Raw genomic sequence first — 12868 nt, 5'->3', positions numbered from 1 at the left:
CACCATTTAAAAGTAGGTGCTACCCAGGTATTAGTCCTAGTGAGGTGTATCTGCTCAGAGACTATTTGCATTCTATTTTGTCATTCATTTCATGCCCTTTATAATTCTGTCTAAAGTAGTGAAGCAACTGGTTCAATGGTTACAAGAATTGTTGAAGCCAATAGGTCAGCGATAATGTGCTAATCCATGCTAACAGCCTCTTTGCAGGCATGTGTTTACATACGTGGGAACCTCTCATCCATGTTTCCACTGCACTCAAGATCCTTATGACAGTGAAAAAATTGACAGTGCTGCCCAACACACAAAGGTTAAGCAGTGCCTCATAATTCACTCATCAGAAATCATAAGACATACAGATATTAATGGGAAAGTAGGGTGGGCTGGCCCCTTGGGAAGACCGGTACATCCAAAACTGGAAAAAAACACTACTTACTTCCTATTGATATAGAATTAATTAAATCATCTTAAAGCATGACTTATAAGTTAGCCACAGCCTTCTGTGATGGAAAAATATGACATCCTTCTTCATATCAAATACCACTGAAAGATTGACCAGAATCAACATGAAGAGGAAGAACAAGAATACATATAGCTCAACATAGAGGCGAGGCAGACCTTGCTCTGTGTCTAAAGGAACACAAATGTCAATAGTTCCAGCAACTCGTTTTTTTAGCATATTCCTGTAACCGAGCAGTCACCACCCTCTTCAATAGTTTGAAGTCCAGTGACACATTTTTAAATATTACTTGACTAGAACGATCCTGCCTGACCTAATACATTGACAGACAACACCATGCTTCTAGTCAATGAGATATTCCATTAAGATGAGGAAAGTATGCCAAGGATCCTAAAATGCTACAAAAGCATTCAAATGGTAGAGCAATCTTAACTAGAATGCTGGTTACCTCACCTTGCCTAACCAAAGAAAGCCAAACCCAACCTCTGTATTTCATTTTGTTAAAATTAGCCCTTTTCAATATGGTTTGTGTCATTAATTAGCTGTTTTTTAGTGATTTCGCCACTGTTTTGGATTGATTTTGCTGGCATTAGGCAGGCCCTCCAGGATTTCGCAATTTGCCCGCGAAATCGGATGGTGATGTGTGCCTGTCTGAGGTCAGACTTAGATTGGTAAAGGTCAGTACAGAAATTTAGGGCTAGAAGCTCTTAAATGCTAAGAAAAAAACTCAGAACAACTTCTCTTGGTCAACATTATTTTGGTACAGGGGCGTAGCTTCCATTGCTGCCGCAGGTGCAATTGTACCAGGTCCAAGAGGTCTCAAAGGCTCGCTGAACCCTGATTATGGCTGTATTTCTCAATTCAAACAGCAGCCAGGAGGCCCATTTCCTTCTTTGCACTGAGGCTTATGTCACATTAATTACTCCACTGTTCCGATAACGACCATGTTTCTTAGCCAGGGCCAGATAGCACCAAATTATGTGGCCGGTTTGACTAAACTATGTGGCAAGAAAAGCCATATTAGGCGGCAGCATTTTTTACACTATTACTTCATTATTTTGTAATTTTTACACATGGCAATACTGTCTGGGTGAATTTTTTACTTTTATCCATTTGAACTCAACCACATTGTTTTTGTTAAATTCTACAGAGTATGAAGCTGGGGGTGGATTATATGGCAAATATGGCATATCCATAATTATGTGAAAAAAGCTGCTGCCGTGGAATTGAATAATTCCAGTGGCCTTGTTCTTAGCTTATAATTCCATTCAGAAAAGCAGAAATAAGGTTGCATTTAGGTAAATGTGACCCAAGTTCAGAATGGGACAAAAAATAAGCTTGGCACCAAAATAAAAGTGGTCTACAGTAGCGAAGCATATAGTTAAAAGGTGTTAAAATCAGGGACATCAACAGTAAAAAATGGCCAACCTGGCCATAAAACCAGCCTAAAACTGCTAAAAAACGAGCCCACACACTGATCCATCAGAGCAGTCCAGTCTGTCTCTGTTGAGACCCTGTGACCCTTGTAATTGGGAAGGAGCCAGTGTTGTCCAATCCCACAATTGAGCTCTCAGTTATCGCATGCAAGGTAGAAGTAGACAGGTCAGTCTTTATTTCCTCTTTATATTCTGCACCTGCAGATTTGACTAGTCCTCACACTAAAACAGATCAAGGAATTCATCAAACATTTAGAAAATGTGATTACCTTTTGATTCCTCAAGTGGGTGCAGAGTTTCAACCTTAGACTAGCACGGTGAAACGCTTGCAGTCTAGGCTGAGCTCAGCCTAGACGTCTCCAGTAAAGCCGAGCATCGTTCTTGCAGGACACAAGCCGAAACTCGAGTCGTTCATGTTCACACAGTCTCTCCATCACACACAGGCACAAACTTACCACCACCCATAGACCCGAATGAAGCTAAATGTGGGGCAGACAGCATGATCTGAATTGTGACAGCTAGAACTGCAGCTAGAACTGCAGGCACCCTCTAAGCTCCTTCCATCACCGAGCAGGGTCTCAAGGGAACTGGGCACCTTCGGCTTAAAGTGATGAAATGCCCTGATGTTAGTCCTGCACATTGGCACAAAATGAATCACAGAATACACCCACCAAGTCACAGAAAAACATGGCAACGACTCCTCACAGACACACTGGCCACAAAGAAAAGTATACCAACTCCACATATACAAACATCTACCCCTGGACAAACTGGACACCGCCCAACAACCTCTTGAAATACACATTAGAAATGCACACAAACCGACCCCCAGGCAGATACTCACAGGTCGAATTACACACACACAGACAAAACACAAACATATTCCTTTTACCACGAACAACACACACTACCCCTTACATTCCCTCTCACCTCCACACACAGAAACACAAAGTGATCTTACTCTAGCACACAATGAAATACAGACTGCCAGACTCCCTCTCTTATACATACAAAGAAACACACAATGATCATAAACATACATAAACCCCTATAATGCAGTAACAGGTACTGACCACCCACAGTGAACCACATATAGAAGCTCCTATTAACCACTCAAAAACACAAAACATAATTGAACAACCGACCCCCACACAAACATATTGACCTCAGAAAATGAATAATTGAACATAGAGACGTACACATAGCAGATAGAACACATTGATCTCACTGCTAAATACACCAACCACCCGCACAGATACATGCACACACATACAAAAAAACGGAGGGTAGCACTGTGTGAGTGTTTATGGCAAGAGAATTCATGGAAATCAATAGAGGTAAAATATTCATGACACAAAACCTACCTTGTTGCGTCATGAAGAGCGGAGGTGGCAAAACAGGCGTGAGCCCGTGGGAGTGCAATGATCTTCGAAGACGAACAGTAGCAGATCAGTAAACCCTGCAAGCCGGAATCACAAAGGTCGCACTGCAAGGGCGGTCAGGGGGCCTCTCACCGCATACCAGGACCCCTGCTCCCACCACAAAGGGGGCACTGACTCTCACTGCCCAGGGGCCTCTCACGCACTACAGAGTGAAACCAGAAAATCTGGATAAAATCGTGGCTTCCATGCTGAAATTGTGTGATGTTAGGCAAACATGTAATTTCACTAAGGTAGGTTCTGGAATACCATTACCCATGGGATGCTACCAGCCCATCATTTATGGGCTTCTCAGAACAAACACTAAAGCAAATGGAGGATTGTATTTCCAAGGAATAACAGCCTTCACCTATGGGCTGCTTCTTCTGTCCCATATCCCAGGTTGCCTATTACAAAGCGGAATACTCTGCTAAAACAGTTTTCATTGATTTAAGGCTGAGAATTAATGATTATGAGTAAAATAAAGTGCCACAAAAATGCGGCTAAATTTCCATATTTGTGCCGCAAAATTTCCATATTTGTGCCGCTAATTTTGCTCTATGACATTGACTGTCAGTGTGACAGCACATGTGTTTATCCCCTGAAAACCTAATGAATAAGTGCTTAATTGGATGTGTAACTGTTTTGCGTCTCCTGCAATGTTAGAAACAAATATTTTGGCCAACCTATGTACACAGAAATAGTGTAGACCAGTCTGGATGTTATCAGTGCATGAACTACAGTTTTGCAACTGTGCACAGGGAGTAGAGAAAGAGAACATCTATGTCCTTTCAAAGGTTTGCACAGATAGCTGCTAATGAGGAGATCTGAGTACTAAATTAAAGTTTAGTACCAAACGTAATGCTCAAGCTTCTAGCTGCTATAGTAGGAGTGGGGAGAGTGCCCAATTCAGCCAGCCACTACTGATGATACAAGGGAACAGACAGTGTGCCAAATACCAAGACCTTAGTTTTTTCACCTATCAGCAACTTTGGTGCATCCACATGGCAACTGCCAAAATGAAGCCTATCTTTTGCCAGAATGATTTTATCTGCAATAAAAATTATAATCTGAGTATCATCCTCATAATGCACTAGACTGAAATGAAATGAGGGAACAAGCATCACCAAATGAGTCATATACGCAATAAACAATATTGGACTCAAGGAACTCTATAATTCAGTGAGGCTGGTTTAGAAAAATAGGGTGCTAATAAGAGTGACCAAGATCTATCTTTTAAAAAGGACCTCAGTCATTTAAGTGCAGATTTACAAAATCGCAGTGGGTAATCACTCTACATGAATAGATTGAGACATTGTGTCGAAGTCTGCTGACAAATCTAATAACTTTAGACCAGCATGCTTTCTCTTGTCTCGATCTGAGGTTTTTAGGTACTGCTACCAAGTTGGCTTCCATGCTGTGCAACAATCTAATACCTGCTTGTGTGCAGTCTAGTAGCTCACTTTCATCCAGATAGCTGTAAATCTTTTTCACAAAGTGTTCTAGGACTTTCATTGGTAACAACAACCACAACATCAAGATCTGTCAAAATGTAGCAAAGGCCACAAGACAACAGATTGAAATTTGAAGGAGGACAAGGATCAAATGAAGACCTAGATTTACTAGTTTTAAGGGCTAGAGTGGCTTCTGCAAATACAGTGGTGAAAAAACTGACAGAAAGGATTAGGTGCATCTGTAGAGCCTTCAATAATGCTGCTCAACCCATCCATCTATGAGGACTTAGTAAACGATGCATATATTTTCTTGATTGCATCCTGAAAAAATAACCCTAGCTCATCACAGGATGTCTGAGAAGTAGTGATGTTTTTACTGGGGTCTAGTGGATTTAGATGCGTAGCCTGTGTGCTTGAGGCATCCATTTGAAGTGACATCATCCTGATGAGGTAGCCTGTGAGGGCAGCAAGGAGGGACACCACCAGGGGAAGAAGCTCTTGACAGGGGCTGGAAGCTGCATGATGTTGATGTGCGACGCCACCGGGCCTAAACCTGGTCGTAACATAGGGGCCTGGACAGGCCTATAAGTGCCAAGATGGCAGTAGGCACTGATCCTGGGAAAAAATAAGCATAGAGATGGCAGGAGCTAACTGGAAAGCAGACAATGATGGTACAGCCGGAGGGGAGGTGAAATGACCACGCAGGGGCTGAAAAGTGGATCAGAACTGCGACATCCTGGGACATGGCTGCTGCCGCAGCAAGTGAAAAATTGTGCACAGCAACTCTCATGACCTCCTTAAAACAGGAGAAATAAGCATTCGAGGAGAGGAGTGGACCGGCAGCAATACAAAGCAGCCCACAATGGGGATGGCTGTTGTGGTGGAACCTTTGCGGCTGCCCGAGGCCACCGCAGGATGCCACTCAAGAGGGCGGAACCTCTAGTGCATTCGGGCATTCCACACTCCCCTTTCCTCCTAAAGGGGCAGGGACTCTCCAGGAGTCCCCTCCTGGGCGCGGGCGTTGCCGCGTCATGTCCGGTGCACAAGGCGGGGTGAGGGGTATATATGTCCCCCTCACCACGCGGACGACCTCTTTGTCGTCGCACCGGACTCGCGCAGCCGCTGCCTCGCGGGACACGCTGTCTTTGGTGTGCCTGAGGCGCCGTTGGGACATTGCTGGCTGGAGCTACTAATGCGGTGAGTCGTGTTCACCTACCCTCCCCTTACTCTCACTACCGGCACTCCAGGTAGTCTGGGCTGGTGTCCGCCGGGGGGAGGGGGACATCCCGGCGCAGCAGCAGGCTCCCTCGGAGCAGAGGCTGACGTTGCGGCAGGGAGGTTCATGGGGGGGGGCAATTGGTTGTGAGAGTGGCATTTGGGCACTTCAAGCCCCTCCCGCCCCATCTCTCCAGGACTAGGATCGGCTGGCGCTCCTCCGGAGCGGCTAGTAACTAAGTACAGTGAGTGTGAACCCCCGCACCCCTCCCCCAACAGGCACTACAAGGGTGTTGTATGCCCTGCAGCCGCCGTAGGTGACGGTCTGCCACGGGGGCAGGTGGGGGCTAGCACAGCTCCAGTAAAGGTGCGGCTGAGGGCCCAAATTGTTCTGTGGTCGAACAGGTCGGTGCCCTTACTGGAGTCCAAAATTACTTCCGTTGGCATCTCAAAGTAACCTGCATTCCCATGCTCTACTTTCCAGCACATCTAACAGTGTTGGTGGCGGAAAGGGAACATAGCTTCGTGAACTCTGTTTCTGCTATGAGGCCATCAACCTTGCATGCGGCAAAGAGAAGTGTACCACAGCTTAGTCGCTGCTACCTTGAGCTCTCCTAGGACAGATTTGCAGCTTTGCTGCTAAGGGTAGGTGTACCGTAAAACTGGACATTCAGGAACACGTCCAGTGAAAATCTAGAGTAACTCGCACGATCTATGTAAAATCTGTGTGAATGAGTCCCGCGCGACATCTTGTGCCAGACTGTTTGCCCCACCCCGGCTGTTTGCCCCACCCCCCTTGTGCATCCTCGGTGTCTCCCGCCGCAAGCTGCTGACCTTCCGGGCAGACTGCCAAGGCCCGCTACTAGGGCCCGTGTGTCGCAGGCTTTCCCCTAATGGTAGCACTGAAGGTGCCAGGACATCTGTGGGGGGGGGACGCCGGTTGCCCCTGGTCACGGGAGCACTGCCCAAGGGTGAAAGGGCTCAGAACGAATGTTTTTAACCTTTTACGTTTAGAAGGTATGTTACACTTTCGGTTTCTCTTTGACTACCACAACAGAATAAAGGTCATTTAGACTGAGACGGACTAGATTGGGACAAAGGGAGAGGTAATAGATTAAATAAATAAAAAAGACTTGAAATATAGGCCAATTACATACACTGTGTATAGATACAAAAAATATGAGGACATGTGAACTTAATAGGCAATGAAGAAATGTATAAAAAGGTGTACACAAAGGCAAGACTATGACTATTAATGTTTGGTAATTGTGTGTTTTTTTAACCTAGAATCTGTCCTGAAGAAGGTGCTTTATAAAGAAAGAAATCCAAAACGCTGTGTCGACAATTTTTTTGATTCTTGGTTTTATGTATTATATTTTGTATTTTATAAATTGTATATTGAATTGAGAAGTGTGCTCATCTATGTTTTTAAAGCATTATTAAATCAAATCATATGCGATAATAATAAACATTTGTATACACTTTTTACAAAAACAAATTGACAACAGCCTCATTAATCTATCTTGTGCTAGAATTGTGTTGGAACGATAGACTAACTTGTGGCGACCTATAACTTTGATGTACTAGCATCTCTTACCTCTTACCCTCGTCCGTAGTAGTCATAGACAAGACCATCTGTGTCTTGAGGTCAGATCTATCACGAAATTTAGATAATAGCTCTGCAGCATAACCTTGTGGCTTGTAAAGTGGGACATCCTGTGTTTTTATTCTCCTTCCCCCTGGTCCCAGACAAACCCAGAGTGGGGGCCTCCTTATTTTTCTAGTGCATTTTTGGGTGTCCTTTCATACACAATGTTTTGTCCTTTAAATGCTGCTATGGCCTACATCATCAAGTCTACCTGTGCTAAATTTGACCAAGCGATTTCTGGTCCACGGCACAGTTACGTAATTGTACCCCCAGAGCTTGGGACAGCCCGCCACGGGTTGGCACTGTCTTTGGGAGATCACTACAACAGGCACTGAATAATTTCAAATACTTTAACATTATCATTGGCTGCTGCACTAGACATTCGGACAATTTTGGGGACCTGGAATAGCTTGAATTGTCACACTGGTACAACTGTGAGGGTTAGTAGATTGGCAGCATGTCGGTATCCCTGGCATATAGTTGTACAAGGGTCAGGGTTAGTAGTGTTATATTATGAGTGGCAGCATGACAGGAGCAATGGGGGTTTCTTAAACAGAGTGGCCGCCTGACGGGATCTCGGGCAGAAAGCTGCACAAATGTCATGGTTAGTAGTGGTGATGTATGATTGGCAGCATGGTAAGAGCAGCATCGGGTACGAAATGCACCGATGTCTGCCTGGCATGGTTCCCCATTCTAGCACGCAACGTGTGGAATCAGCGAGGTCCTGGGGCACTGCAGCGACTCAGCACTGCATCCTTCTGAGGTCAATGACAGTGTACCATCGTGTTGGGCAACAATAAACATGTTGTTCAGCGCCACGGTACCATTGGGTGAACATATCCACAATTAGTCGGGGATGGAAATTCTGTAGGAATGTTGTGGAAATTCTGTAGGCTCAATCAGCAGGGTAGGAAGTGAGAATTTCGCCCAATTGCAATAGGCCATAAGGGGGGCGGCAACGGGTTATACCCAGCCGAAAGAGCAGGGCCCACCTGTGTCGGATGCATAATAGACATACATATTGGAGAGGTTTTATATTTGAAAGTTTTTATACTTGAATGGTTTTATATAGCGCTGGCTAGAACCGGATGCATCAGAGCGCTTCACATGAGTAGCAGACCATAGTTTCAGGTTACATCGTTACAAAGGATACAGTATTAGAGCATGACTGCATGTCTGTCGAGACAAACAATAGGACATATGCAAAAGGGAAAATAGCCATGGCAAGCGAGTCAGGGGGAGACATACAGACAAGCGCTAACCAGATTGACACAATTCAACTGCTGCCGTAGTTTAGCTCCAAAATGTCTGGTCGAGGCAGCTAAGCATGGGCTTGTGGCTCCAGTTAAGCTAGAAGGACCTGCCCTTTAGCCTTGGCAGCATGGCAAGTGTGGGAGTTGTCACCATTAACAGTGCGCCGTACTTAAGAGGTTGGGGGAACACTGGTTTAGAGTACAATTTGTATCAAAGGGGCAACGGTGTAGTAAGGAACACCAGGCATTCCCAGTATCCAAGAATGGGCAGGTAGCGGTCATACTGTTCCCCCTCCTTCGCTCCCACTGACTTGTCTGCTCCCTGGTACACATTAGCAGGAGTTTGGGAGACCCAGACCTCACCCAGGGGTGCTTGGCCTAACATTGAGGGACAGGTCCAAAAATATCACAATTACTGAATGTGTAGGAGTTTTCCATTGTCTGTGCATAGTTACAGGCCAAAGAATGGCGCCATGGCCTCTGGGTTTCGCAGGCGGTTTGATTTTGTCAAAGCTTCTCGATGTTCTCGCAAGCTTGCGCAGGCAGTTATGGCCGTAGAGTTTGGGGCAGGTTAGCATCCCCTCCTTACATTTAACATTCCAACAGCATAGTAGTTCACAGAACATGGGTAACACTTTCCCAAATCTGGCACCAGGGCCAACCTGCCTGTTGGGTCAGTTGTGCAGTTGAAGACTCAAGACAGTTCCTGCCTAGTCCCACCAATTTGGATTTAAAACGTTCCCAGAGTTATCCTTGGGCGTATAGGAAGGCCAGGTAAGCAGCCACGGGTCCACAGAGAAGGATCCCTTAGCGTAATATACTACGGCTGCATCACCTCCACCAAGGAAGCAAGCAGGTCTATCAAGTGTTAGGCAGGACCCAGACTGACATCAAGTAATAAGTTAGCCTGGCTAAACTTGCCAGGAAGACAATGCTAATCTGGAGCAATTGAGAGCTGAGGGTGGCCATTCCTTGCCTGAGATAGAGAAAAGCTTTAGGTACCTGATAGTACACACATACTGGTCCGGGAGGGGCATAGTTTAGGCACCAGGGGTCCTCCACTTGACGGACCTTCCGGATCCCCGCTAAGCGCCATTGCTCTTCACGCTCTATGCTTGAGGCTCCATAGGAACATTTCCAGCCTACACCTCAAACTAAAGCAAGGACTGGTAGGGGGAGGCCCCCCCAACTCATCCTGTTCATCCCCTTGTTGTTTACAACATCCGCACATGTGAGAGTTTCTATTCCTGGGCAGAGTCATTTCCGTTACCCAGTTTCATGTTAATGTAAAATTTGCGATGGCACGAGCCGCACGCGTGAGATACCATCAATGCCGGCAACAGCTCACATTGCCAGCAAGCTGCATGCGGTCACCACAGATTGAAGGGAACAGGCAACCGTATGGCAGGATAGGATGGTTGTCGAAGTGAGTGCCCCCCACCCCCCAGCAGCATGACTGTTGTACAGGAGGATGGAGGGTGATTCAGGGGACACAAATGGAGTGTTGGCAACACTAGACTGGGTGGGAAGTTTCGCATCACCATCGTGAAGGGTGCCAGTGGGCAAGACCCAGTAAATAGGTTAATCCGTGGGAGCCTTCGGCCGTGCGGTTGATATCTTTTCGGGGGAAGAGAAGTGAGGCACCCAATCGCTTACAACTTAGCACATTAAGGCAGGCGGTGTTGTAGGGTGATACAGCAATGGGTAACATATACTGTGTATTCAGCGACAGAAGGCCCTAGCGGCTGGTGCGCTTCACTAAACACAGTGCTGCAACCAGAAAAGTGCCAAATGGCAACAACCAGTAAAGAGGTAAGATGTAGCTCTATGGTCTTACAGCTGTGGGAAGTCATCCTCTAGTTTGAGGGACGCCCAGGTGGGAATTGGGTGCTTGTTAGGTCCTCATGACCATTGAGGTTTATTGCGGCACGCCAAGCAGAAGGTCCAAGGTCATCCTGTGCTGCGGTCCCAAGAAATGGGGATTACAAGGTGACAAGCACGAAAGACTATGTAATAGAGCATGTGGCACGTTTGGTGTGCTACAAGATATTATATAAGCAGGCAAAGCTATATTCCACCCCTGGGGCTGCTCAGTGTGGACAGGTGAAGCCCCGACTCCCTATTCGTGAATATGCTAGGGAGGGTGTAAGCAGGACTTTGTCAGTCCTTAAAGGTAGGCACCATATGACCGGCATGGGGCACAGTATTAACTAGACATTCTGTGAGTCGGTAGGCCCAGGGGAATTCACCACAGAGGAAGCTGAGTTGGCGATCCCTTGCTCTTTGTCACATACTTAGTTATGGACAACCAGGTGCGGCAGGATTTAGAAAGCAGAATGACTACAAATACTAAAGTAGATTGCCTACGGCCATACCACCCTGAATGTGCCCAATCTCGTCTGATCTCGGAAGCTAAGCAGGGTCAGGCCTGGTTAGTACTTGGATGAGGGACCGCCTGGGAATACCAGGTGCTGTAGGTATCCTTTTCACTGTAACAGCCTAAGTGGACAGGCGGGTGTGGGAGCGGTCAGCTAACAAGTGGGCTGCTGCCCCTTAAGATGTGGGGCACAGGTGTGCAAGACACTCGGTGCAGCCTGGTGCGACCAGCAAATTCAGGGGGCCATGTGAATCATAGTGCCTGAATCCGACCCGCCCGAGTGACACGGGCAGAGTCATGTAAAGCGATGGAACTTTCCCACGGGAGAATTAGTTCTTGGCACAAGTTCTCTTGCCAGAAAGGCCTCCGTCATGAGACTCTGGCGGTCCACCGTCAAGGGTCACTGGGATATAGATGGCGTCTCCTGCCCATGTTGGCAAGGGGCCTGTATATGAGAAGTTGCAAGGATAACAGAGCTGTTTTGGTGGGGGGCTCTATCGGCGAAGGTGGCCGCCGCCAGAGCTGTGGCGGAGTTACAGGGCGATCTGGAAGCAAATGGGTACAGGAGAGTACCTCAGCATGGCACATAGGGGTGCCAGAGCCCAGGAGCCTCATGGGAGGTTCCTGGAAACCGTGTCGTCACCCCGTTTGTCCTTCGGGCGGTTGTGGGCAAAACAACCGGGGGCATGCCTTGCTACGAGCCCAGGAGCCTCATGGGAGGTTCCTGGAAACCATGTCATCACCCCGTTTGTCCTTCGGGCGGTTGTGGGCCAAAACAACCGGGGGCATGCCTTGCTACGCTCCGCCCTCAAAGGGGCGTGAGTAAGAAGTGTCACGTGATCTGGGAGGAGGATCACCAGAAGAGACAGCACAGACGGGGTTCGCCCTAGTGCTGCTTGGCACATCATGTCGGGCATGTGGCAAGACTGCTGTCTATCCTTGTATGGCCCGTAAGATAACCCACCATATTACATAACGTTGTATGTAATAAACCTGCAGCAGTTTTTCCCATTACAAAATTTGTGCAGTGTGTATTTATTTGCATGCATACTATGTGCTGGGGGGTGTGGAGTGTCGCCATGATGGGACTATGCGGCTGCCCGAGGCCACCGCAGGAGGCCACACAAGAGGGCAGCCCTCTAGTTCCATCGGGCATTCCACACCCCCCTTTCCTCCTAAAGGGGCAGGTACTCTTGAGGAGTCCCCTCCTGGGCGCTGGCGTTGCCGCGTCATGTCTGGTGCGCAAGGCGGGGTGAGGGGTATATATGTCCACCTCACCATGCGTACGACCTCTTTGTCATCGCACCGGACACGTGCGGCCGCTACCTCGCAGGACTCGCCGTCTCCCACCCTACCACTTACCCGGCATGGTTGGTGGTATGAAGCATGGTGAGAATGTTGTAATGTTGTACTTTTTTCGTTGCAGGCGGAGTTACAGGGTGATCTGGAAGCAAATGGGTACAGAAGAGTACCTCTGCACGGCACATAGGGGTGCCAGAGCCCAGGAGCCTCATGGGAGGTTCCTGGAAACCGTGTCGTCGCCCCGTTTGTCCTTCGGGCGGTTGTCGGCCTGAACAGCCGGGGGCTTGCCTTGCTACGCTCTGCCCTGA

At 47.4% G+C, this 12868-nt stretch overlaps 1 pseudogene; it reads left to right on the top strand.

Moving 5' to 3' along the window:
• Positions 1-11242: 11242 nt before the first annotated feature.
• LOC147702189 (5S ribosomal RNA) lies at positions 11243-11361 on the top strand (annotated as a pseudogene).
• Positions 11362-12868: the final 1507 nt, after the last annotated feature.

The sequence above is a fragment of the Lissotriton vulgaris genome, chromosome 7, assembly GCF_964263255.1.
Source record: "Lissotriton vulgaris chromosome 7, aLisVul1.2, whole genome shotgun sequence".
Classification (NCBI taxonomy): domain Eukaryota; kingdom Metazoa; phylum Chordata; class Amphibia; order Caudata; family Salamandridae; genus Lissotriton; species Lissotriton vulgaris.
The sequence above is the reverse complement of the archived record's forward strand: the minus strand, read 5'-3'. Positions and strand labels throughout refer to the sequence as shown.